The 9,060-nt window shown below is 34.1% G+C and overlaps 2 non-coding genes across 2 annotated transcripts; both read left to right on the top strand.

Annotated features, from left to right (window-relative positions):
* The first annotated feature begins 421 nt into the window (after window positions 1-421).
* On the top strand, window positions 422-492 carry TRNAG-GCC (transfer RNA glycine (anticodon GCC)). Its single transcript has one exon. It is a non-coding gene; the product is annotated as a tRNA-Gly (tRNA).
* Window positions 493-7,249: 6,757 nt separating this feature from the next.
* TRNAW-CCA (transfer RNA tryptophan (anticodon CCA)) lies at window positions 7,250-7,321 on the top strand. Its single transcript has one exon. It is a non-coding gene; the product is annotated as a tRNA-Trp (tRNA).
* The last annotated feature ends 1,739 nt before the right edge of the window (window positions 7,322-9,060 follow it).

The following is a 9,060-nucleotide window of genomic DNA, read 5'->3' as shown; positions in this document are numbered from 1 at the left end:
GCAAATCCATTTAAGTTTGAGAAATTTGGACGAGTTCGGTTAATGTCGTTATATTCTTCGCCATGGTGATTCGCAGATGACTCCTAATAGAAAATTTCACCTGAATTGATGAGATTTTCGAGCCTCAAGATTACCGGACAGGGGAATTCGAGAGAACGGACCTCTGAACAAGTCCACGGGACAAATGTGAGTTCAAATTTATATCGAGACTGTTCTCGAAACTCGTCGGAAGTCGGTTGACAGCAAAATTTGTGACCGGAGACCTTCTGCATTACATATATGACAGGCATGACTGGAGATTACGGTGGGGTGAAGTGTTGATATAAGCGGTTAGATTCACAGTTTTCGCGGATCAGATTAACACAAAAAAAGACTATTTCTATAAAATAGAAAAAAAAGAGATAGGCTAAAGAACAAATACGCACCAGTGGTCTAGTGGTAGAATAGTACCCTGCCACGGTACAGACCCGGGTTCGATTCCCGGCTGGTGCATAGGTAATCGCTTTTATGTTTCGATTGCTGGTGAGCAAGATATTCATTTTCTTTCTTTGTTTCGAATTTAGGTTTTCTGGTTTTTTAGTCGAAGGTTCATGTATGCTGCTTTTGAAAATACCCGTCCGTTTCCTGCAGTAACTAGATCTGAAGATAGAGTAGCTCATTACATTTTGTTTGAGAGACAAACAAACAGTACTGCCAGCCAACAAGCAATTTTTGTTTGCTTTCCCTTCATTTCATCTGCTTTCCTAATTCTTGTGGAATTATTTTATTAATTCCTGTTGCTGTAGTATGGTGGTAAGTACTCTCACCTGTCACGTGGGTATATTTTCTGCTCTTTGCACTGACATTTTATGTGGGAAACGCTTAGTTTTTATTGAACTAGTTGATACCAGTAGAGAGGAACAATTGAATCAGAGCCTTAAGCCTGTGTCCTATTGATTGCAGGGTGAGCCATTCCTTCGCTGGCCAAATGGGCTTAATTTATAAAACCATGAAGTGTCCTTGTTTATCTCGCCCTTCGTGGTTCCTTCTCTCAAAAAAACTATTGGAGAAAATTGACGTTACATCACTTCCAGGAAGACTCAGGCACATTTAAATAGAGCATATTCTGTGCAATAAACCGGTGCCTCTGCACTAGCCAGGCAGTTTGCAAGAACATGAACTCGAGGATCCACCCTGTAGCCTCTATTAGACTTCAAAGGGAAAAGTCTAGCAAGTTAGCTTATCATTGTTTTGTTACGAGAGAGATTTTGTTGCTCTGAGTACTCATTCCTTCCAGAAATAATATTACTTTTGATTCTGGTATTTAGAGTGTTTAAGGTCGATATCATATTTGAAAATTGCAGTAATGAAATCGTTTTCGTATGTATAAATGGTTGGTTGATAATCAAAAATTTATTTAAATTTTCAAAATGGACTGTAATCAATTCGAAATGTTAATCATCGCTTGCTACTGAATATGCTTTTAAATATGTTTCAGGTTGATTTGAGTGAACCTTTGCAAGATCATGTCCTGATATAATGTGGAGAAAATAGTTGGTTCTAATGTTTGAGACGATGAAAATGGGAATTTTCTTTATAGAACTTGTGAATAATTAAACTATTTGCAATGTTTATATATATTTTATTTCTATAAAGGAAAGAGTTGAAAACACATAAAAAGTTGAGATTTCTTTAAAAAAAAAAAAAAAAATCTCTCAAAACAATGCCCAAACCACACATCAAGCAATGAAGATTAGTAGCATCTGGCAAGTAGTCAAACTCAGAATCCCTGTATAGATATGGTTTCCCTTTTATAAACTTAGTCACACAGAATTAGGTACTCCTTAGTGAAATGAAAAGGTCACATGATTGGAATCCCTTATTAAATTTATTAAATTTCAACCATTTAATTGATAAATAAATATTAGTAAGAAAAGTGAAAAAAAGACCTCCATAGTCTTTCGTGTTCGCAGTCCATCAACTTAAAAATATTACACTTACATTTACTTGTAAATGTACCAAACTCCATAGCGGAGCTTGGCTGAAAAAAGCATGTACATGTAATTATTTCATGAACGCAACTTGTTACGGCATTATGATGATCGGACTTGGACTTCTCTGCCACCCAAAGCATCTACAGAGTCACTTCTGGAGTCCACTGAATGTAAAATGAATTTATCCTTAAAGGTATTTCTGAAAATAAAGTAGGTGAAGATTGATATACCCAACATTAAAGGTATGCCCATTTCTATCTGTAATTTAATATCTTACTCAAAGAGTATTGTAGTCCAATACATATGTTAATTTACGTGCTTTCGCAAACAATGCTGCCCTCCCTTAATCAAACTCACAATCCCCTGCAGTCTCATCTTATCTCATCTTATTTTCTTCTTATTGTGGACAATTGCCTCTGATTACATATTATCCTTGTAGTGTTGGATAATGTTGCCTATCACGCAGGTATTAATCAAACTCACAATCCCCTGCAGTCTCATCTTATCTCATCTTATTTTCTTCTTATTGTGGACAATTGCCTCTGATTACATATTATCCTTGTAGTGTTGGATAATGTTGCCTATCACGCAGGTATTAAATGCCCAGAAATCTCTAGCAAAAGTTCTCTTTGAAATTGTATGTATTTTGATATTTTTCTTAGGAGGTTTTAGATGCCTCAGTTGCTCAGTGTATGAATTGAGTTTTTATATATGTAAAGCAGCGTGTGAGAAGAATTGAATATGTTAAAATCGTTTTGGCTACCTCCTCTGTTTTTGCTCCTCTATGTGTCAGTACTGTAGCATTCTTTTATTTCTTATACATATCATCTACCTCATTCCTGAACATAATCAGCAGTGTTGGAATTAATGTTGAAAATTGTGGTCTTGGCCCCTGGGAGGATAAAGTTAGTTTGCAGCGTTCTATTGCAAGGTTCAGGGCAGCTTGAAGCCCTCCAGATTTGTTAGTGTATTGTAGGTTAAACGGAGTGATCTCTGATACCATTGCAGGTCACAGGAGTGAGTGATCTCCAGATTTGGGTGATCTTTTCTTAGAGATGCCATTGATCATGAATAATCTTTGTCATTTCACCTAAGAATCTAATCAAGATTTTACCCCTATCTAAGATTCAACACCATTCCTTATTTATTCACCATTCCCAACTTGCCCAGCTAACCAATTCCCATAGTGATAATAATCTAAGTCAATATTATACCGAAAAAGTTTATCACATGGACGAGTAGGTCTATCATGGCCATCAAGTCAGGCTAGGCCTGGCGTTTTTCGTGGAGTGCTAAAATGCCATCTTACCTTGAGGATGGATGTCAGATGCTAGATATTGACGATGTCAGAGGAAGCATTTGGCGAGACTTGTATTTATTTTAAAGTTCTCTAAGAAATAGAGGCTTTAATAATTTTAGCAAAACTGCTTTGGCATGTCAAATTTGTTGAACAATTTTCCTTCGAATATGCATTTTGATACCCAAAAAACAGCTTCTAAAATAACTTGGCAGTTGGTCTGTTTAATGGACATTGAGATATTTTGATTAGTTGATATAACCATTTCACTCTGGATGGCAGAAAATAAAATGTTTTCTTCCGTACAAAGCGGAAGGTGTATTCTTTGAATGGTTGCTCAATATGCATGATTGTTTAGGTGATTTCTATTTCGAACATCAAAATGAAGATGATGGGAACCTAAAGGAGCATTATTATGGGTTTGTTTTTTTAAAGATATGTCATGTGTGGAGTGGTATTCATAAATTATTATTTTTTTTTAACTTTTGAGTTACATAATTATAAAAGTTTATATTTAAGTGGATAAAAAAAAAATTGTTATTTTGTATTAAAGGGTTGTCATTTTATATTTATGAATATAATATATTATTGACTTATGACAGTATAATGTTAAAGACTGATGTTAGGGATTGAGTGGTTTAATGTTAAGTAATTAAACTGTCTAATATTACTTATATGATTATTCATTGAATAAAGAATGTAAAGTTACAATATTATATAAAGAAATATTTATTTTATTTTCTCCCTCGACCATTTGTGCGGCCTATATTTCTATAATTTATGCAATGAAGTATTAATAATCATTTGAATTCATTTTTGTTATGGAAATTTTGCCTTTATTTGATATATTGGGTAATGATTTGATTGTGTGGTATGCATAACTTTAGTGTGCTGCTATAATTGATGGAGATATTTTGTACTATCAAAATTAGTTCTAAAAGAACCAATAGGATTCAAAATGATTATGTCAAAATAAAGATAAATATTTTTTTAATCATTCATTTGACTTATTTTCGCATCTAAGTTAACTCAAATTTCTCATTGAATGAAAAAGTAAATTGTGTATTCAATGAAAAAGTAAATTGTGTATTCAATGTGTATTGATTTTGGGTACTTTTGATAAACCATAATGAAATTAACTAAAACTACATAATAAATTGTATATATGTATAATTTTTTATTTTCATCGAATGAGTGCATACTTTGAGTAAACCTATAAAAAAATAAGTTGAAAATGTTATTTTAAAAATTAGTTTTATTTTTCTCTTTAAAATTCATTTCTAATTTAATTATATTAATTATTATTTTCCTTATTATTTCATATCTCAAGTTTCCCATAATAAAAAATTATATTTAATTTGTATGGTTGAGAATATTGAAACTATTTCACTAACTTGGCATTAATTGTCTAAGTTGGGTATTGACTTGATTTCATGGAATTAATTATATGTCTAAAATACAACATAACCTTCTAACCAGATTATGATCGATTTACATACTTATTCCATATTGGTGGTTTCTTATTATTATTGGTTTTTATTTTGTAAAAATTAAAGTATTAACATCCATGATAGCTCATCATTTGACAATTGTACATTAACATCTTGATTTGAGTTAACATTAGTTATAAGATGTGGTATATGTATGGTGCAAAGTAGGTTAAATGTAAAAAATTATGAAAAGACAACAACAAATGTCACAAAAAGAGGCAGTGAAAAGAAGATGTCCTTGTTGCTTTTTACCATCTCTTTATTTTTTTCTTGGATTGGGACAAGGAGAGATTTATGACCTTCAGAACCTTACCTTGACATTTCAAATTCTTGTAGTAGATTTGCCACCACACACTTGAGTATAAAAATTGCAAATAAATATATTACAATGTAGAATGTAAGTATAGACGCATGACTATCACATGCATAGAAATGTATGTGAAGCACATGGAGTGAGTTGAATGGATTCTCTATTGGTTTATCATGGATCATCGATTCAAAAAAAAAAAAAAAAAAAAACATTCAATCTTGAGGATGTTATTACCTTTTACCTTTGATTCACTTTGACATTTCATTTCCCATGCTTATGAGATTTTGGTGTTAGTAGATTTGAAAAGACACATTTGCAATATATTTATATAAAAGATCTATCTTAAATCAGAATCTATCAAATTCAAAAATTACAAATTACTTAATCATTTAGTATAAATTTATATCACGATAAAAATAAAAATAACAAATTTCTATTATATTCATCATATTTAAATTTATCTCTTTATGTGTTTATACATATGAAATCTCTCTTTTATAATAAAATAATATTACAAACATTATTATTATTTTTACTTTTACAATGTAGCTATCACATTAGTGAGTAACTACCCTAAACTAATCTTAATAAAAAATAAAGATAAACATCTATTAAAATTTGCAATAAAAATAAACGAATAAGGAGTAAAGCACTAATCAATTATGTGAGACTAGTATGTGATGTTCACAAAAGATGTAACTATGATAAATCGAGTTTTGTGAAAAAATTGCAACGCAAATAAAACCTTCTTCAACCGCAATACCAATAATGTAATTAACTTTCAGAGGCACGGATATAAACTGTGTCATAGCTCCATCCTCTTTGGATTTACTATCTCTGTCACTCTAGTTCTTCATTTGAGAATAGTTTAAAGTAGGAAAGGGCTGTGTCAAAAACTTTGCAATCTCAGTGAAAGAGACGTTTGGTGTTCTTATAAAAGGTATCAAAAGCCATTTGTCTCCAAACAGCGTATCCTTCGACAGCGCCAGCAAATTTAAACTGCGCGTGGAGTGGAACGGGCATATTTAAATTCTTGTAGAGCACGCGGATTTAAACCTCATTTGTATCTTTGTTACTATACATAAACGGCTCTATCTTTCGTACAGGGCACTTGGTCTAGTGGTATGATTTTCGCTTTGGGTGCGAGAGGTCCCGAGTTCGATTCTCGGAATGCCCCTGGTTTTACGTTTTCCAGGAAATGTATGCGAGTATCCTCGAGTTCGATTCTCGGAATGCCCCTGGTTTTACGTTTTCCAGGAAATGTATATGAGTATCCTCGAGTTCGATTCTCGGAATGCCCCTGGTTTTACGTTTTCCAGGAAATATATATGAGTATCCTCGTAGTACCAGTCAAACCTACCAATAACAAAATATATTAGCAGTATCAGTGAACCCCCCCTACAATTAACAAATATATTATCAGTACCAGTGAACCCTCTACCAAAATAGAGTACCAGTAAACCGTAAAAGTTATCACATCTTATAGAAGCTTTTCGAAAAAGTGTTTTCCACGATACACTGTAACAGTACCAGTAAACCTGAAAGGTATCACGGCCCATGAGACACGTAACAGTACCAGTAAACCCTAAAGGTGTCACAGCCTATAGAAGCTTTTCGAAAAAAACGTTTTCCATGAGGCACTGTGACAGTACCAGTAAACCCTAAATGTATTACAGCCTGTAGACACTTTTCGGAAAAAATGTTTTCTATGAGAGACTGTAACAGTACCAGTAAACCCTAAAGGTATCACAGCCTATAGCAGCTTTTTCGAAAAGAATGTTTTCCATGAGAGACTGTATATAGGGAGACTGCCTATAGAAGTTTTCTAGGAAATATAACAGCTTACATAAGCTTTTCGAAATACGGGGCATTCACAGGATTGTGCCTAGTTTATGTGATAAATACGGTGTATTCACGGGATTGAACTTGGGACTTTTCGCATCAGCTTTTTATGTGCCTACCAAAATACATTAGCTGTATCAGTGAATCATAAAAGTCTTAACAGCCGCTAGACATTTTTGGTGAATACTTACGCTCTCAAAGATTGTCAATATATTAGCAGTATAAATGAACCAAAAGCTTTAACACACCGCTTTAACAGACAAGGATCCTTGGCGCAATGGTAGCGTGATTGCCAATATATTAGAACTATAAATGAACAAAAGGATTCACCAGACAGGGATCTGTGGCGCAATGGTAGCGCGTCTGACTCCAGATCAGAAGGTTGCGTGTTCGATTCACGTCAGGTTCAATTTGTTTTCCTTCCAGGAGATTGCCAATCTGTTTTTTCTTGCTGGAGATTGCCGAGAGATGTTTTTCTAGGACGTCAGGTTCAATTTGTTTTCCTTCCAGGAGATTGCCAATCTGTTTTTTCTTGCTGGAGATTGCCGAGAGATGTTTTTCTAGGACGTGAGTTTTTTTATGTTTTTTCTTTGTGGAGATTGCGTATAAAAGTTTTCTAGGAAATATAACAGTCTGTCTATAGAGGTTTTAAGAAATACGGGGCACTGACAGGATCGAACTGGGGACCACTTCTTGCAAACCAGCTTTTTATGTGTGCCTACGATAAATACAGTGCATTCACAGGATTGAACCTGGGACTTCTCGCACCTCAAACGAGCTTTTTATATGCGTCTTCCTAAGGTTTCTTTACCTCAGGATTGAACTCGTGACCCCTCGCCCCTTGAACGAAAATCATACCACTAGACCAAATGCCGTTGCACACTGCAAAACCACTTAAAATACTTTCAAGTTAATAGCAAATTTTCATGTAAGCCGTAACTTAAAACATGAGCAAGCTGAGTCAACCCTAAGAGTACGACAGCGTATATAAGCTTTCGGTAAGGAGATCCTTTCGGTTTTTATAAGCCAAGCAAATGAGAGATTTTCTATATGAGGGGCATTCCAAGAATCGAACTAAATGCCCTAGCACATGAGTACAGGAGTAACTGAAAACATTAGAAAAATTTCCCTGGAAACCGTAACCCAAACAAAATTCCAAAGGCGGAGTTTAATAATTTGAGGAATAGAACTTCAGTCCGTTGGGTCATAAAAGAAATCAATGGTTGAGAGTGGGTTGCTAAATTATAGGAGCAACTCACTACAAAGTGAAACGCCCAATTCATTTTTTTAATCATAGGACATATTATTTTTTTATTCAGAATATAATTTTTAATTTTATTTTATATTTTAGATGGGTACAAATAGGCTAACAATTAAAAAAATAGAGATATATATACACAAAAGAACATTTTTATTATATTACTTAAATCACACTGATACAACACATATTTATGTTGTTTGTGAGATCCAATCAATTCCAAATAGGGAGGTTGAGATATTTTTTCAACATCCACCTACAAACCTACAACTAATTCTAAATTATAAATGAAAGAATTATTTTTCAACACTCCCCCTTAATTCTTACATGCACAATTACAACACATATTATAACAATAAAAATAATCTTTGTCTCAATGACTCTACCCCCTTTCTCCACATCTGTAATGACCCCGGTAACTTGTAATTCTAGATAATTACTGTGGTGAAAACAATATGAGTGGTAACTTGTTATTATTAAAAGACATTGTTAATTTTGAAAGTGAATATAATAGACTATTTTGCACATGTGTATTGATGAAATGCTGGCAGCCTCCAAAAGGAGGATTTTCTATTAAAAGAAAATAAATCAGTTATGAAACTGAAAAAACAACTGCCTCTCACCCAAGGAAAAGTCCTGGGAGGAAAACCTCTGGGCTGTTGATGAACAGGCAGAGGAAAGATTCCAGAGAGAGAGAGCAGAGTGGAAAAAGTGGGTTAAGTCTGGTTGTGATCAGATAACCCAACACAGTGGTGCATGAGTCTTGTTGAGGGCTGCAGGCCTGCAAGACGGCTCGGGGGGAGAATCCAGTGCAAGTGGATCTCAAGGTTGGGAGGTTAAGAGCAAAATCGTTGCAGGTGAACTCTTGGAATAGGAGCGACAGTAGCAGA

This window comes from Pinus tabuliformis, chromosome 6 (genome assembly GCF_031772625.1).
Source record: "Pinus tabuliformis cultivar Carrire ecotype Pingquan chromosome 6, CPIR1, whole genome shotgun sequence".
NCBI classification, from domain to species: Eukaryota; Viridiplantae; Streptophyta; class Pinopsida; order Pinales; family Pinaceae; genus Pinus; species Pinus tabuliformis.
The sequence above is the reverse complement of the archived record's forward strand: the minus strand, read 5'-3'. Positions and strand labels throughout refer to the sequence as shown.